This window comes from Anomaloglossus baeobatrachus, chromosome 3 (assembly GCF_048569485.1).
Source record: "Anomaloglossus baeobatrachus isolate aAnoBae1 chromosome 3, aAnoBae1.hap1, whole genome shotgun sequence".
In the NCBI taxonomy this organism is placed as follows: Eukaryota; Metazoa; Chordata; class Amphibia; order Anura; family Aromobatidae; genus Anomaloglossus; species Anomaloglossus baeobatrachus.
Window position 1 is genome coordinate 33,423,797 of NC_134355.1, and position 20,036 is coordinate 33,443,832.

Sequence of the window (20,036 nt, forward strand, 5' to 3'; positions counted from 1 at the left end):
GGAGCAGTATTATAGTAGTTAGTCTTGTACATAGGGGCAGTATTATAGTAATTACAGTATATTCTTGTACATAGGGGCAGTATTATAGTAGTTATAGTCCTGTACATAGAGGCGGTATTATAGTTGTTATATTCTTGTACATAGGGGGCAGTATTATAGTAGTTATATTCTTGTACATAGGGGGCAGTATTATAGTAGTTATATTCTTGTACATAGGGGCAGTATTATAGTTATATTCTTGTACATAGGGGGCAGTATTATAGTAGTTATATTCTTGTACATAGGGGGCAGTATTATAGTAGTTATATTCTTGTACATAGGGGCAGTATTATATTAGTTATATTCTTGTATATAGGAGCAGTATTATAGTAGTTATATTCTTGTACATAAGGGCAGTATTATAGTAGTTATATTCTTGTACATAGGGGCAGTATTATAGTTATATTCTTGTACATAGGGGCAGTATTATAGTAGTTATATTCTTATACATAGGAGCAGTATTATAGTAGTTATATTCTTGTACATATGGGGCAGTATTATAGTAGTTATATTGTTGTACGTATAGGGCAGTATTATAGTAGTTATATTCTTGTACATAGGAGCAGTATTATAGTAGTTATATTCTTGTACATAGAGGCAGTATTATAGTAGTAGTATTCTTGTACATAGGAGCAGTATTATAGTAGTCATATTCTTGTACATAGAAGCAGTACTATAGTAGTTATATTCTTGTACATAGGGAGCAGTATTATATTAGTTATATTGTTGTACATAGGGGGCAGTATTATAGTAGTTATATTCTTGTACATAGGGGGCAGTATTATATTAGTTATATTCTTGTACATAGGAGGCAGTATTATATTAGTTATATTCTTGTACATAGGGGCAGTATTATAGTAGTTATATTCTTGTACATAGGAGCAGTATTATAGTAGTTATATTCTTGTACATAGGGGGCAGTATTATAGTAGTTATATTCCTGTACATAGGAGGCAGTATTATAATAGTTATATTCTTGTACATAGGGAGCAGTATTATAGTAGTTATATTCTTGTACATAGGGGCAGTATTATAGTAGTTATATTCTTGTACATAGGGGCAGTATTATAGTAGTTATATTCTTGTACATAGGAGCAGTATTATAGTAGTTATATTCTTGTACATAGGGGGCAGTATTATAGTAGTTATATTCCTGTACATAGGAGGCAGTATTATAATAGTTATATTCTTGTACATAGGCAGTAGTATTATATTAGTTATATTCTTGTACATAGGGGGCAGTATTATAGTAGTTATATTCTTGTACATAGGGGCAGTATTATAGTAATTACAGTATATTCTTGTACATAGGGGGCAGTATTATAGTAGTTATATTCTTGTACATAAGAGCAGTATTACAGTATATTCTTGTACATAGGGGCGGTATTATAGTAGTTATATTCTTGTACATAGGAGCAGTATTATAGTAGTTATATTCTTGTACATAGGAGCAGTATTATAGTAGTTATATTCTTGTACATAGGGGCAGTATTATATTATGTTCTTGTATTTAGGGGGCAGTATTATAGTAGTAGTATTCTTGTACATAGGAGCAGTATTATATTAGTTATATTCTTGTACATAGGAGGCAGTATTATAGTAGTTTAATTCTTGTACATAGGAGGCAGTATTATAGTAGTTATATTCTTGTACATAGGAGCAGTATTATAGTAGTTATATTATTGTACATAGGGGGCAGTATTATAATAGTTATATTCTTGTACATAGGGGGCAGTATTATATTAGTTATATTCTTGTACATAGGAGGCAGTATTATAGTAGTTATATTCTTGTACATAGGGGCAGTATTATAGTAGTTATATTCTTGTACATAGGAGCAGTATTATAGTAGTTATATTATTGTACATAGGGGGCAGTATTATAATAGTTATATTCTTGTACATAGGGGGCAGTATTATATTAGTTATATTCTTGTACATAGGAGGCAGTATTATAGTAGTTATATTCTTGTACATAGGAGCAGTATTATAGTAGTTATATTATTGTACATAGGGGGCAGTATTATAATAGTTATATTCTTGTACATAGGAGCAGTATTATAGTTATATTCTTGTACATAGGAGCAGTATTATAGTAGTTATATTCTTGTACATATGGGGCAGTATTATAGTAGTTATATTCTTGTACATAGAAGCAGTACTATAGTAGTTATATTCTTGTACATAGGAGGCAGTACAATAATAGTTATATTGTTGTACATAGGAGGCAGTATTATATTAGTTATATTGTTGTACATAGGAGGCAGTATTATAGTAGTTATATTCTTGTACATAGGGGGCAGTATTATAGTAGTTATATTCCTGTACATAGGAGGCAGTATTATAATAGTTATATTCTTGTACATAGGCAGTAGTATTATATTAGTTATATTCTTGTACATAGGGGGCAGTATTATAGTAGTTATATTCTTGTACATAGGGGCAGTATTATAGTAATTACAGTATATTCTTGTACATAGGGGGCAGTATTATAGTAGTTATATTCTTGTACATAAGAGCAGTATTACAGTATATTCTTGTACATAGGGGCGGTATTATAGTAGTTATATTCTTGTACATAGGAGCAGTATTATAGTAGTTATATTCTTGTACATAGGAGCAGTATTATAGTAGTTATATTCTTGTACATAGGGGCAGTATTATATTATGTTCTTGTATTTAGGGGGCAGTATTATAGTAGTAGTATTCTTGTACATAGGAGCAGTATTATATTAGTTATATTCTTGTACATAGGAGGCAGTATTATAGTAGTTTAATTCTTGTACATAGGAGGCAGTATTATAGTAGTTATATTCTTGTACATAGGAGCAGTATTATAGTAGTTATATTATTGTACATAGGGGGCAGTATTATAATAGTTATATTCTTGTACATAGGGGGCAGTATTATATTAGTTATATTCTTGTACATAGGAGGCAGTATTATAGTAGTTATATTCTTGTACATAGGGGCAGTATTATAGTAGTTATATTCTTGTACATAGGAGCAGTATTATAGTAGTTATATTATTGTACATAGGGGGCAGTATTATAATAGTTATATTCTTGTACATAGGGGGCAGTATTATATTAGTTATATTCTTGTACATAGGAGGCAGTATTATAGTAGTTATATTCTTGTACATAGGAGCAGTATTATAATAGTTATATTCTTGTACATAGGGGGCAGTATTATAAGAGATATATTCTTGTACATAGGGGGCAGTATTATATTAGTTATATTCTTGTACATAGGAGCAGTATTATAGTTATATTCTTGTACATAGGAGCAGTATTATAGTAGTTATATTCTTGTACATATGGGGCAGTATTATAGTAGTTATATTCTTGTACATATGGGGCAGTATTATAGTAGTTATATTCTTGTACATAGGGGCAGTACTATAGTAGTTATATTCTTGTACATAGGAGGCAGTACAATAGTAGTTATATTGTTGTACATAGGGGGCAGTATTCTAGTAGTTATATTCTTATACATAGGAGCAGTATTATAGTAGTTATATTCTTGTACATATGGGGCAGTATTATAGTAGTTATATTCTTGTACATAGAAGCAGTACTATAGTAGTTATATTCTTGTACATAGGAGGCAGTACAATAATAGTTATATTGTTGTACATAGGAGGCAGTATTATATTAGTTATATTGTTGTACATAGGAGGCAGTATTATAGTAGTTATATTCTTGTACATAGGAGGCAGTATTATAGTAGTTATATTCTTGTACATAGGGGGCAGTATTATAGTAGTTATATTCTTGTACATAGGGGCAGTATTATAGTAATTACAGTATATTCTTGTACATAGGGGGCAGTATTATAGTAGTTATATTCTTGTACATAAGAGCAGTATTACAGTATATTCTTGTACATAGGGGCGGTATTATAGTAGTTATATTTTTGTACATAGGAGCAGTATTATAGTAGTTATATTCTTGTACATAGGAGCAGTATTATAGTAGTTATATTATTGTACATAGGGGGCAGTATTATAATAGTTATATTCTTGTACATAGGGGGCAGTATTATATTAGTTATATTCTTGTACATAGGAGGCAGTATTATAGTAGTTATATTCTTGTACATAGGGGGCAGTATTATAGTAGTTATATTCCTGTACATAGGAGGCAGTATTATAATAGTTATATTCTTGTACATAGGGGGCAGTATTATAAGAGATATATTCTTGTACATAGGGGGCAGTATTATATTAGTTATATTCTTGTACATAGGAGGCAGTATTATAATAGTTATATTCTTGTACATAGGGGCAGTATTATAGTAGTTATATTCTTGTACATAGGAGGCAGTATTATAGTAGTTATATTCTTGTACATAGGGGGCAGTATTATAGTAGTTATATTCTTGTACATAGGGGCAGTATTATAGTAATTACAGTATATTCTTGTACATAGGGGGCAGTATTATAGTAGTTATATTCTTGTACATAAGAGCAGTATTACAGTATATTCTTGTACATAGGGGCGGTATTATAGTAGTTATATTCTTGTACATAGGAGCAGTATTATAGTAGTTATATTCTTGTACATAGGAGCAGTATTATAGTAGTTATATTATTGTACATAGGGGGCAGTATTATAATAGTTATATTCTTGTACATAGGGGGCAGTATTATATTAGTTATATTCTTGTACATAGGAGGCAGTATTATAGTAGTTATATTCTTGTACATAGGGGGCAGTATTATAGTAGTTATATTCCTGTACATAGGAGGCAGTATTATAATAGTTATATTCTTGTACATAGGGGGCAGTATTATAAGAGATATATTCTTGTACATAGGGGGCAGTATTATATTAGTTATATTCTTGTACATAGGAGGCAGTATTATAATAGTTATATTCTTGTACATAGGGGCAGTATTATAGTAGTTATATTCTTGTACATAGGGGCAGTATTATAGTAGTTATATTCTTGTACATAGGGGGCAGTATTATAGTAGTTATATTCTTGTACATAGGGGCAGTATTATAGTAGTTATATTATTGTACATAGGGGGCAGTATTATAATAGTTATATTCTTGTACATAGGGGGCAGTATTATATTAGTTATATTCTTGTACATAGGAGGCAGTATTATAGTAGTTATATTCTTGTACATAGGAGCAGTATTATAGTAGTTATATTATTGTACATAGGGGGCAGTATTATAATAGTTATATTCTTGTACATAGGGGGCAGTATTATATTAGTTATATTCTTGTACATAGGAGGCAGTATTATAGTAGTTATATTCTTGTACATAGGGGCAGTATTATAGTAGTTATATTCTTGTACATAGGAGCAGTATTATAGTAGTTATATTATTGTACATAGGGGGCAGTATTATAATAGTTATATTCTTGTACATAGGGGGCAGTATTATATTAGTTATATTCTTGTACATAGGAGGCAGTATTATAGTAGTTATATTCTTGTACATAGGGGCAGTATTATAGTAGTTATATTCTTGTACATAGGGAGCAGTATTATAGTAGTTATATTATTGTACATAGGGGGCAGTATTATAGTGTTGTACTTAGTAGCAGTATTACAATACTATGTGATCTTTCATATTATTTCTACGTTGCTACAAAACAACAGTAACATACAACTAGAATAGACATTGTAGTTACTTTCTCACACAATAACAGTTCACTGAACATGGTGATTTAATATGTCATGTTTTACTAATTCCAAAAATATGAGAACCTCAATCACTGTAGAGAATTTGGTACAGTAGATAAAAAATTTCAAATTTTGCACGTAATGAATAATCGTGTTGGAAGGGATCTCAAGAGCCATCGGGTCCAACCCCCCTGCGAGTGTAGGTTTTCATAGTACATCCCAGCTATATGTTTATTCAGCTTCCACTTGAAGATTTCCATTGATGGAGAGCTCACTACCTACCGTCATCACCTGTTCCACTCCCTGACTGCCCTCACTGTCAGAAAGTTTTTCCTAATGTCTAAACTGAATCTCCTTCCTTTTAGTTTCCTCCCGTTGCTTCTAGTAGTTCCTTGTGCTGATGAGAATAGGATAGTTCCCTCTGCACTGTGAAAACCTTTCAGATATTTGTAGACCACTATTAAGTCTCCTCTCAGCCTTCTCTTTTTCAAACTAAACATCCCTAGTTCTTTTAGCTGCTCTTCATAGGACATGGTTTGCAGAGCTTCTACCATCTTGGTTGCTCTTCTCTGGACTTGTTCCAATATATCGATGTCTTTCTTGAATTGGGGCGCCCAGAACTGTACCCAGTATTCCAGGTGGGGTCTGACCAGGGCAGAGAGAATATGGGGGAATAATGACCTCTCTTGATCTAGATTCAATGCTTGTCTTGATAAATCCCAGTATTTTGTTGGCCTTTTTAGCTGCAGCCCTGCACTGTTGGCTCATGTTGAATCTGGGATCTACTATTATGCCCCAGTCCTTTTCCCCGGTGCTATCACCTAGTTCTATTCCTCCCATACTATATTTGCTTGTTACATTTCTTTTACCCAGATGTAGGACTGTGCATTTGTCCCTGGTAAACACCATTCTGTTCTCCTCGGCCCATTGTTCCAGTGTCTAGATCCTTCTGAATCCGCTCTTTCCTCGCTAGTGTTGGCTGCTCCTCCTATCTTAGTATCATCTGTGAATTTTATGAGTTCCCCAATAATTCCGTTATCCAGATCATTTATAAAGATATTAAACAGCACTGGCCCCAGGACAGAGCCTTGCGGATATTACACAGCACTGGCCTCAGGACAGAGCCTTGCGGATATTACACAGCACTGGCCCCAGGACAGAGCCTTGCGGATATTACACAGCACTGGCCCCAGGACAGAGCCTTGCGGATATTACACAGCACTGGCCCCAGGACAGAGCCTTGAGGCCTCTGCTTTTGACTATCCTCCAGGTTGATGGGTATCCATTTCGTATTACTCGTTGCGCCCGATCATTAAGCCAGTTGTGAAATATCTGATTTTTTGTCAATTCCATACTTGATCATTTTTTCAATGAGGATCTCGTGATCACTTTGCATCCTACTGAACTTCTATGAAACATCAGGTCCTTCAGACCCTACGTTCCCATCGTGTTGTATGTGCATCTATGCTCATGATATATATTTTGTTATAAACTGCAGTGTATCCTCATACACATACGATCATATCCTTGGGGGCCCATAGAAATCTCTTTTGGAATTAGGATGCTTGGTTTAAAGAGTAACCATCGTTTTAATTTTTATTTCACAACTCAATAGTAAAGATGAGCGGACCTATGGATATTCAGGTTTGCCGAATTCGCACGGACTTTGAAAAAAAAAAAGTTAGTTTCGGAAACTGAACTTGTCCCCGGACGCTGATTTCCATACAAGTCAATAGGGACCCAAATTTCTGTGCTCAAAAATGGTAGTAAAATGGTCGTAGTAAGGGCTAGGGGGGTGCAAAAGGAAGGAAAATAGGGGTAGGAGCAGAACAGTTATACATATTGTTTTTCCTTGAAGATAACACAGCAGTCAGACGCTTTTCTGGGCCCGCTCATTAAACTTCATGAATGTTCTCTGCTTCCCACGCCCACCCACTGTGCCAGCATCTGTGATTGGTTGCAGACTTCTATACAGTCCCCCACCTTCTATGTCGGTGGCTATGATTGGTTGGAGAGCAGTTTGCTATTGTGTAAAAAGAAAGAAATAATGTAAAAAAAAAAAATGTGGGCTCCTGCCCTATTTTTAACAACCGGCATGAGTAAATCCAACAACTACATACAGCAATCCCCAGGTATCAGCCTTATTTTGGCTGGATATCAAAAATAGAGGGGATTCCATGTCATTTTTTTTATATTGAAATGAATAATTTAAAAAACGTTGTGGGTTCCCCCGTATTTTTGATAACCAGCCAAGGTAAAGCAGCTGTCGGCTTGTATTATCAGGGTGGGAAGGGCTTTGGTTAATCCATTAGATGTGATTTTCAGAAAAGAGAAAATTTTGGATAAGTATACAAAACTCAACGTTGTGACAGCATATACCTATTGAGATGGAGTGAAACGCGTCGAGATCCTTTGATTTGAATCTATTGGATGTCTCTAGGCACACTACAATAAGAAATGACAGATAAGTGCTAATTTATTTCAAAACCCTATTGCTCATATTTAATAAAAGGTCCTTGTGACTGGTTCCCTGTGACTGGCGATAAGGAATTTAGGGCATAAAAGGGTAAGCCGCCGAGGACTGGGGGCATCAAGAAAATAAGGATGGACTCCATTAATAAGTAGGAGAAAGAGGATTGAGGGATAGCTTAATGGAATTTTACACAGTGGTTTGGTTGCCTTCAATAAAGCTTTTTAAGAGGTCCTTTATTTATAATTGAAGAGGGAGAGTAAGGCTATGTGCGCACAGTGCATTTTTCGCGGCGTTTTTGCACGTTTTTCGGGTGCGTTTTTGGCCTTACAACTGCAGGACTTTGCTTCCCCAGCAAAGTCTATGAGTTTTCATTTTTGCTGTCCGCACACATCTGTTTTTTTTAACCTGCGTTTTTGAGTTAAAAAAAAAAAATGGACATGTCAGTTCTTTCCTGCGTTTTTCTGCATTTTCCCCCCATGCAATGCATTGGAAAAACGCAGCAAAACGCAGAGATCAAAAACACAGCAAAACGCAGCCAAAAACGCACCAAATCGTGGCAAAAACGCATGCGGTTTTTGATACGTTTTTGTGCGTTTTTAGCGGCCAAAAACGCACAAAAACGCAGCGTCAAAATGACGCAGTGTGCGAACCTAGCCTAAGGCTAGGTTCACACACTGCGTTTTTGTGCGTTTTTTGCAGCAAAAAACGCACATAAATGCACCCGCGTCAAAAAAACGCGGCAAACGCGCGCATTTTGCCGCGAATTGGTGCGTTTTTTGCTGCGTTTTTGCTCACTGCGTCTTTATGCGTTTTTTATCAGTGAACAAAAAAAAAAAGGTCTGATGTCATTTCCTTCAATATGTTCTTCATTCTCCACTAGTGTATGCAGGAGAGCAGACAGCTGCAGAACTACAAGGCTCAGCATACTCCATCCAATAGTGTATGCAGGAGAGCAGACAGCAGCTGCAGAACTACAAGGCTCAGCATCCTCCATCCAATAGTGTATGCAGGAGAGCAGACAGCATCTGTCGAACTACAAGGCTCAGCATCCTCCTTCCAGGACTGTATGCAGGATTTCTTTAAAACAAAAAAATGACGTGGGCTTCGCCATATTTTTGTATGCTAGCCGGGTACAGCAGGCAGGTACGGGCTGCCCCCAACCCCCAGCTGCCTATTTGTACCAGGCTGGGAACCAAAAATATAGAGAAGCCCTTTTTTTTAATTTCATGAAATAATTAAAAAAAAAATGACGTGAGCTTCGCCTAATTTTTGTGTCCAGCCGGGTACAACTAGGCAGCTGGGGATTGGAATCCACAGTGCAGGGTGCCCATGCTTTCTGGGCACCCCCGCTGCGAATTGTAGTCCGCAGCCACCCCAGATAATGGCGCTTTCATAGAAGAGCCATTTCTAACGCTGTATCCAACTCTTCCAGCTGCCCTGATGCCGGGTGGCTCACTGGGTAATAATGGGGTTAGGGCTAGCTGTATATTATCAGCTGGCCCTAAGCCCGAAATTCATGGTGTCACGCCAATATTAGACATGGCCACCATGAATTTCTAGTAAAGATAAAAAAACCACAACACACAGAAAAATATTTTTATTAGAAATAAAACACAACACAATTAGTGACTCCATCTTTATTGAAATAAAGAACCCCCCCTCCGCAGTAATTCTGGGTCAAGGGTCCCGCGCCGTCCAATCCGGATCCAATATCATCTGATGGGTTTGCTGGAAGGCAAAGCGATCAGATGATGTGTCAGGTTCTAGGGGCTGAAGCACATCACACATCAGCTGATTGTATAAAAGCCATTTATACAATCAGCAGATGCATCAGTGCAAAAGAAAAGAAAAAATACTCACTTATGTGCTGATTACCGGCAGCTCCTGGAGCGATGGGGCGGGAGTCTGATCCTGTCTGATCGCTGCAGCAGCTGCCGGTAATCAGGGATGAAGTCTCCTGACGCATCCGCTGATAGATGAAGCCGGCCGGGCGCCAGCGTCAGCCCGAGACTTACGATCAGCTGATGCGTTAGGCGACTGCATCAGGTGATCCATCGCCAGGTCCTTCATCCTGCAGGCATACGCACCCGGGAAGACTGCACACACCCAGAGCGGCGGGACCGGGAGGAGCTGGGAGCGGGCATGGCACCGGGAGTCTGCAGACAGGTGAGTATAACTTTTTTTTTTTTTTACTGTTCACTTTTGTTTTCGCAGCTGCCTCCACCTCCCGCCCAGACATGGCGCCGCACGGCAGTAGACATGCACAGGACTGGAGGTGGACGCGGCGGTGACGGTACCGGGAGAATTCACGCTTCTGTGTTTACTGACAGAAGGAATCCTCTTCCTGTACACATCACTTTACTACCCACCTCCTGCGTTTATAGCTGCGTTTTTGGTCTTAGAAACGCAACAAAACGCAGCTATTTGCGTTTCTCATTGCGTCTTTCAACATCCCATTGCACTCAATGGATGAAAAGCGCAGTGAAAAACGCGGGAATAATTGACATGCTGCGTTTTTGTGGCACCACAAAAACGCAGCTGAAAAAAAACGCTGTGTGCAGACAGCAAAAATGAAAACCCATAGACTTTGCTGGGGAAGCAAAGTCATGCAGTTTTCTGAGCAAAAACGCACCCAAAAACTGCGCAAAAACGCCGCGAAAAACGCACTGTGTGAACTTACCCTAAAAGGGAGAGCCGCCGAGGAATAGGGTCATCGGTCAAGTAAGGATGTACTCCATCGGTAGGCAGAAATACACACCAATAGAGTCAGAATAAGGAAAGGTTAGTAAACTCCTTTCTTTCTTTTTTTCGTGTTAACCCTTTCAGCCCCCGGGCACTTTCCGTTTTTGTTTTTTGCTCCCCTTTTTCCGAGAGCCGTAACTTTTTTATTTTTCCATCAATCTTGCCATATGAGGGCTTGTTTTTTGCAGGACGAGTTGTACTTTTAAATGAAACCATACGTTTTACCATATAGTGTACTGGAAAACAGCAAAAAAATTCCAAGTGTGGAAAAACTGCAAAAAAAAGTGTGATCGCACAATAGTTTTTGGGATGTTTTATTCACCTTGTTCACTATATGGTAAAACCGATGTGTGGGTGTGATGCCTGAGGTCGGTGCGAGTTTGTAGACACCAAACAATGTATAGGTTTACTTGTATCTAAGGGGTTAAAAAAAATTCACACGCTTGTCCAATAAAAGAAACCTGTAGCGTTCTAATTTTTTGTGATCTATGGCTCAGTGACGACTTATTTTTTTGCGTCTTGAGCTGACATTTTTAATGGTACCATTTTTGCGTAGATGCTACGTTTTGATCGCCTGTTATTGCATTTTGCGTAAAACTTGCGGCGACCAAAAAAACGTAATTTTGGCGGTTGGAATTTTTCTACCACTACGTCATTTACCAATCAGATTAACTGATTCTATATTTTGATCGGGCATTTCTGAACGCGGCGATACCAAATGTGTATATTTTTTATTTATTTTTTTAACCCTTTAATTTTCAATGGGGTGAAAGGGGGATGATTTGAACTTTTATTTTTTTTAATTTTTTTATTTTTTAAAACTTTTTTTTACTAGTGCCCCTAGGGGGCTATATGGATCAGCAATCCGATCGCTCTGCACTATCTGCTGATCACAGCTATACAGCTGTAAGCAGCAGATATGGTCACTTCCTGATTCATTCGGCTCCGGGCCGAGTGAAACTGAAAGTGGCTCGTCATAGCTACAGGCGTCATCACAAGACCCTGTGCTACCATGGCAACCACCGAAAGTCACGTGATCAAACACGTGACTTCCGGTGGGGGCGGCGGTAAGTGAAAATCATGGCAGCGCTCATATACATCTTGCTGCCAGACTTTGGCAGCAAGCTGTAAGGGGTTAAATGTTGCGAGTGGAAGCGATTCCACTCCTAACATGCAGGCACACATGATAGATCCGTCAAGGGTCGCGAAGGGGTTAATTGCTTTAGGTATCTGATGAATAAGGTCATATATTCTCTACCTCTTCAGTGTCTCAACTAATTTGATGAAACTGATATTTTGGTAACCTTCACTTTGTGAAATAATTTAGTTTTTTTGTTTTGAGTTAAGCTTTTAATGTATATCAATAAAATGTAAATTTTATCAACAGATAATAGGTAAATGCTGCCACAATGTTAATCCATTAGATGTGCCAATTCTGGCACTTTACCCAGCTCTTCCCAATTGGGATAATATATGTTGTTGATGATAAATGCGATTTGTCAAAAATTACAGCTGCCCTCAAGCCCTAGGTTAGTAATGGGGCAGCGTCTGAGACACCACCATTACTAACTCTGCAAGTCAAATAAATAAACACAAACAGAAAAATCCTTTATTTGAAAGTAACATCGTTTCTAAGGCTGAAAGAAGACCTTATGTCCATTTAGTTCAGCCTATTTTAGTGCCGCTGTTATGCAGTGTTGAGCCTGTGGAAGGAAAAACCCACAGAGAAGAATCCAAATTGATTCATAGAAAAAAAAAAAATATTTCATATTTCCCGACTCCTAAGCTGGGTCAACTATCTACCTGTAATATTATGTTATTTATAACCTTCTATACTGTTGCTTTCCAGAAAAGCCTCCATTCCTCTCTTAAATTCATTCAGTGAGTTGGCCATCACCACTTCCCCAGGAAGAGAGTTCCAGAGCCTCACTGCTCTTACCGTGAAGAACCCTCTTCTATGCTGATGTAGGAATTTTCTTTCCTCCAATTGAAAAGAATGCCCCCTTGTTCTTGGCACAGTCCTTGGTAGAAACAGATCATGGGAGAGATCTCTGTATTGCCCTCTGATATACTTGTACATATTTATTAGGTCTCCCCTAAGTCTTCTCTTTTCCAAAGTAAATAGACCTAATTTTGAGAACCTTTCCGTGTATTGTAATGCACCCACTCCATTTATTATTTTAGTTGCCCGCCTCTGAACCCTTTCAAGTTCAGCAATGTCTTTCTTGAGCACCGGCGCCCAAAATTGCACACAATACTCCAGGTGTGGTCTGACGAGTGATTTGTACAGAGTGAGAATGATGTTTTCATCTCGTGCCCCCAGACCTCTTCTAATGCATCCCATCACCCTATTTGCTTTGGTGGCAGCTGCCTGACACTGGGCACTCCAATTTAGCTTCTCATTGACTAAAATGCTAAAGTCTTTTTCCATGTCTGATTTCCCCAGCAGTTTCCCATTTAGTAAGTAATCGTAGCATCTGTTTCTCCTTCCCATGTGCAGAACCTTACACTTATGTGTTAAAGCTCATTTGCCATTTTTCAGCCCAATTCTCCAATTTACTCAAATCCATCTGTAGTTGCAAACTGTCCTCCTTTGTGTTAACAACCTTACATAGTTTTGTATCATCTGCAAATACTGATATTTTACTCTGTAAGCCATCCACCAGATCATTAATAAATATATTAAATAGTAGAGGGCCCAATACAGACCCCTGTGGCACCCCACTAGTAACCCTGGCCCAATCTGAGTATGCGCCATTAATATCCACTCTTTGTTTTCTATCACTAAGCCAGGTACCTACCCATCTACACACATATTTGAAAGTAAAACCACTGACACCCTTTTTCACAGATTTTTTTTAACCCCTAAAACACCCCCGCAGGTCTGACGTAATCCACGCGACGTCCCACGACGATCCTCGCCTCTGCTTCATGCAGAGACTGCAGTGAGAGAAAATGCGACTGCTCACTGCAGCCTCTGGGTCACGAGTTTACAACCAAGAACTCCCACAATACCAAGTGTGATTGCCAGTGAATTCGCTGTCTGTCTGCTCTGCTGCCTTGTCATAGAATGCGAAAGTCCAGCAATCCGGCAGCGATTTCAAATGCAGTCAGTTTGTGGCTCACACCCTGGGAACCACGAGCTGTTACGTAAGTTGAACTCTCTGCCGGATTTTTGGTTGGCGTGACAGCATGCCAGAGCAGTCAAAAAGTCTGACAATGAGTTCATCAGCAGTCACACTTGGTGCCATGGGAGTCTCCGCTTCTGAACTACGGTAACCAGAGTGATGTCACCTCTTCTCACAGCCGGACGCTCCCCTGCTGCCCTCAGTGTGTCCCAGAGGCTGCAGTGAGCAGTTGATTGTTTGTCACTGCAGACTCTTGATGTTGCAGAGCCAAGGATCGTCGTGGGATGTTGTGTGGATTACGTCGGAACTGCATGGGGCATTTGAGAGTTAACAAATCGGTGGAAGAGGGAGACTACAAGACACAGAACACATCCTCTATATACTACATCGCATAGGACACATCCTCCATACTACATCACACAGGACACATCCTCTATATACTACACCACACAGGACACATCCTCTATATAATACACCACACAGGACACATCCTCTATATACTAAATCACATAGGACACATCCTCTATATACTACACCACACAGGACGCATCCTCTATATGCTACACCACACAGGACACATTCTATGTATACTGCACCACACGGGACACATCCTCTATATACTACATCACACAGGACGCATCCTCTATATGCTACACCACACACAGGACACATCCTCTATATACTACACCACACACAGGACACATCCTCTATATACTACACCACACACAGGACACATCCTCTATATACTACACCACACACAGGACACATCCTCTATATACTACACCACACACAGGACACATCCTCTATATACTACACCATACAGGACACATCCTCTATATACTACACCACACAGGACACATCCTCTATATACTACACCACACAGGACACATCCTCTATATACTACACCACAGAGGACACATCCTTTATATACTACACCACACAGGACACATCCTCTATATACTAAATCACATAAGACACATCCTCTATATACTACACCACACAGGACACATCCTCTATATACTACACCACACACAGGACACATCCTCTATATACTACACCACACACAGGACACATCCTCTATATACTACACCACACACAGGACACATCCTCTATATACTATACCACACAGGACACATCCTCTGTATACTACACTACACAGGACACATCCTCTATATACTACACCACACAGGACATGTCTTCTATATACTATACCACACAGGACACATCCTCTATATGTTGCGGGCGGCGGGGCGCTGCGCTCGCTAACGCTCGGGTCCGGCGCTGCTGCTGCTCAGTGGCTCGAGCGGTGGACCGGATCCGGGGACTTGAGCGGCGCTCCTCGCCCGTGAGTGAAAGGGGTGGTTTGGGGATTTGGTCCGTGACGCCACCCACGGGTTGTGGTGAAGGTGGGCACCACCGCTGCTGACGACGGGGATCCCGGGAGCGATGGTAGGGAGCAGCTGGGATGTTGTTTTCCCCCTCCGTGGGGTTGGGGGTCCCGGGGCCCGGTGTTGTGACAGGGAGGCAGGGTTGGCGAGGTGCAGGGACAGCGCAGCGTGGTGCCGGATGGCACTGGTGTACTCACTCAGCAACAGATGCACGCAAAGTCTCTGGTAAACCAAACTGCTAGATGGACGGGTCCCGCAGCCGGTTGCTGTGGCTTCTCCCGGACGGTTGGTGGTGGCTGCCTTTCCCTGCACCTGTCTGTATGTTCGGCTCTGATAGCTTCCCACCGGTAACCCGCTCCCCAGCGTATATGTGCCGGAGGAGCCCTTTTGCCCGCAGGCTCTGGCCCTTTGGAATTCTAGCTTTGGCGGTAGCTGTATTTCCTTTTGCTGGTCGGACGGTTGCCTTTTATCGGGTCTTGGCTGCTAGGAAACCCCTGGGGTTCTGGTCACTAACGGATTTGACCTTTGACGGCGGCTCCAAGCCTGGTCGGGGTCCGCAGGCCCTGCCTGTGTGTGCTGGCTTCACTTCGCTCCCCAGTTCGGTACCGGCGGGCCACCGCCCGTCCCCGGTCCTACGGTTCCGCGTTGATTCGCCTCTCCTGCAGACGGCCACAACTGTCTGCCAACCTTGCTGTCAGTGCCTGGGCCGCACACCCAGTGCAGCTTCTCCACTTCAATTCTCTCTCCTTCACTTGCCTAACTGTTCTCCTTCCTTTATCCGCCTCCAGGCCTGTGAACTCCTCAGTGGGCTGGGCCAACCGCCTGGCTCCGCCCCACCTGGTGTGGACATCAGACCCTGGAGGGAGGCAACAAAGATTTTGTGTTTGGCTGTTGTGCCTGTCTCGGGTTGGGGGTGTGGGTGTTGTAGTACCTGTGACGACCTGGCTAGTCCATGGCGCCACATATATACTACACAACACAGGACAAATCCTCTATATACTGCACCACACAGGACACATCCTCTATATACTGCACCACACAGGACACATCCTCTAAATACTACACCACACACAGGACACATCCTCTATATACTACACCACACACAGGACACATCCTCTATATACTACACCACACACAGGACACATCCTCTATATACTGCACCATACACATCCTCTATATCAGGGGTGGGGAACCTTTTTACTGCCGGGGGCCATTTGGAATTTCCTACTAACCTTTGGGGGCCGCACAACATTATCAACCTGAAAAATAACCCTGCTATATTTGGTCAAACGATTAATTAACTCACCCCTATTGTGGTGGCCGGAGCTGCTTCTCTTTGGTACGATTGTGATGTTCAGTGATATTGATCATCTTGTTTCTCACAGCTGCTTTTCCAGGTTTGTCTCTGTCTGGAGATGCTGGGGGCATACACATCACAGGAGGGGCCGGGGCGCATAAATTACAGGAGACACTGGGAGTACACATCACAGGAGGGGCTGGGGCATATACATCACAGGAGGTGATGGGGCATATACATCACAGGAGGGGCTGGGGCATATACATCACAGGAGGGGCTGGGGCATATACATCAGTAGGGGGCATGGACAGCCCTGGCGGTGGCACAGGCATTACTGGGGACACGCACAGCACTGGGTGGCAGCACGCACTGCACTGGGTGGCAGCACGGACTGCACTGGGTGGCAGCACGGACTGCACTGGGTGGCAGCACGGACTGCACTGGGTGGCAGCACGAGGGAGACAGACAGGTCTGGGGGAACATAGACATCAACCGGAGAGCACGGACTGGGGAGCATAGAAAGCAGTGGGAGGGTACAGACAGCAGTAGCGAGTTAAAAGCACTGAGGGGTGGCACACAGCACTGGGAAGCATGGACAGCATAAGGGGGGCACAGACAGCACTCACCGTGGCATGGACAGCACTGGTGGCAGCATGGACAGCATTAGGTGGTGCGGACAGCACTGGTGGGGGGGCATAGACATCACCCAGGGGGTACAGACAGCACTAGGGGGGGCACGGACAGCAGTGAGGGGTTACACCGCGCTGAGGGGGTACACAGCACTGTGGTGTACACAGCATTAGGGGGTACACACAGCACTAGGGGGTACACACAGCACCTGGGGGTACACACTGTACTAGGAGGTACACAGCACGAGGGGGTACACACAGCACGAGGGGGTACACACAGCACGAGGGGGTACACACAGCACGAGGGGGTACACACAGCACGAGGGGGTACACACAGCACTAGGGGGTACACAGCACGAGGGGGTACACACAGCATTAAGGGGTACACAGCACAAGGGAGTACACAGCACAAGGGAGTACACACGGCATTAAGGGGTACACACAGCATTAGGGGGTACACACAGCATTAGGGAATACTCACTGTACTAGGGGGTACACAATGCACTAGGGGGTACACACTGCACTAGGGGGTACACACAGCATTGGGGGGTACATACAGCACGAGGGGGTACACACAGCACTAGGGGGTACATACAGCACTGGGGGATACACACTGTACTAGGAGGTACACAGCACGAGGGGGTATACACAGCACGAGGGGGTATACACAGCACGAGGGGGTATACACAGCACGAGGGGGTACACACAGCACGAGGGGGTACACACAGCACGAGGGGGTACACACAGCATTAAGGGGTACACACAGCATTAAGGGGTACACACAGCATTAAGGGGTACACACAGCATTAGGGGGTACTCACTGTACTAGGGGGTACACACTGCACTAGGGGGTACACACTGCACTAGGGGGTACATACAGCATTGGGGGGTACACACAGCATTGGGGGGTACACACAGTACGAGTGGGTACACACCACTGAGCGGGGGGGGGCAGCGATGGGTTGAGTACTCGCAGTGAGGGGGAGGGAGAATCACACACACACAGCACAGTTCCGGGAGGCTGGTAAACCTGCTGCAGCTCTTCTGTGTGACTTTATCGCAGCGTGCTGCTTACCCGCCCACCAGAGCACACAGGCCGGGGATAAGCCTAGAATGTATGGGCTGCAGTCAGGTCCTGGAAGTCAGGATCTGGAGAGAGCCCATACATTCTAGCATCTACCCACAGGGCATCAGGCAGTGGGATTTAAAGGGCCGGCAGCCGGGAAAAGTGCGGCTGCCACCAAAGCACAATGGTCCCCGGGAATGTGCCCGGGGGCCGCATAAAATGTCGTCACGGGCCGTATACGGCCCGCGGGCCGGAGGTTCCCCACCCCTGCTCTATATACTACACCACACAGGACGCATCCTCTATATACTACACCACACACAGGACGCATCCTCTATATACTACTCCACACAGGACGCATCCTCTATATACTGCACCACACACAGGACACATCCTCTATATACTACACCACACAGGACACATCCTCTATATACTGCACCACACAGGACACATCCTCTATATACTACACCACACAGGACACATCCTCTATATACTGCACCACACACAGGACACATCCTCTATATACTACACCACACACAGGACACATCCTCTATATACTACTCCACACAGGACACATCCTCTATATACTACACCACACACAGGACACATCCTCTATATACTACACCACACAGGACACATCCTCTATATACTGCACCACACACAGGACACATCCTCTATATACTACACCACACACAGGACACATCCTCTATATACTACACCACACACAGGACACATCCTCTATATACTACACCACACAGGACACATCCTCTATATACTGCACCACACACAGGACACATCCTCTATATACTGCACCACACACAGGACACATCCTCTATATACTACACCACACACAGGACACATCCTCTATATACTACACCACACACAGGACACATCCTCTATATACTACACCACACACAGGACACATCCTCTATATACTACATCACACACAGGACACATCCTCTATATACTACACCACACAGGACGCATCCTCTATATACTACACCACACAGGACACATCCTCTGTATACTACACCACACAGGACACGTCCTCTGTATACTACACCACACAGGACACATCCTCTGTATACTACACCACACAGGACACATCCTTTGTATACTACACCACACACAGGACACATCCTCTATATACTACACCACACACAGGACACATCCTCTATATACTACACCACACAGGACACATCCTCTGTATACTACACCACACAGGACACATCCTCTGTATACTACACCACACAGGACACATCCTCTGTATACTACACCATACAGGACACATCCTCTATATACTACACCACACAGGACACATCCTTTGTATACTACACCACACAGGACACATCCTTTGTATACTACACCACACACAGGACACATCCTCTATATACTACACCACACACAGGACACATCCTCTATATACTACACCACACAGGACACATCCTCTGTATACTACACCACACAGGACACATCCTCTGTATACTACACCACACAGGACACATCCTCTGTATACTACACCATACAGGACACATCCTCTATATACTACACCACACAGGACACATCCTTTGTATACTACACCACACAGGACACATCCTTTGTATACTACACCACACACAGGACACATCC

The 20,036-nt window shown here is 42.3% G+C and overlaps 1 long non-coding RNA gene across 1 annotated transcript in view; it reads right to left on the reverse strand.

Annotated features, from left to right (window-relative positions):
- The window catches only part of LOC142295971 (uncharacterized), a 225,153-nt gene extending 207,194 nt beyond the window's left edge, over positions 1 to 17,959 (reverse strand). Inside the window, exon 1 of the long non-coding RNA XR_012751573.1 lies at positions 16,722 to 17,959. This is a non-coding gene — a long non-coding RNA (uncharacterized LOC142295971). The remainder of the gene's footprint in view (positions 1 to 16,721) is intronic.
- Positions 17,960 to 20,036: the final 2,077 nt, after the last annotated feature.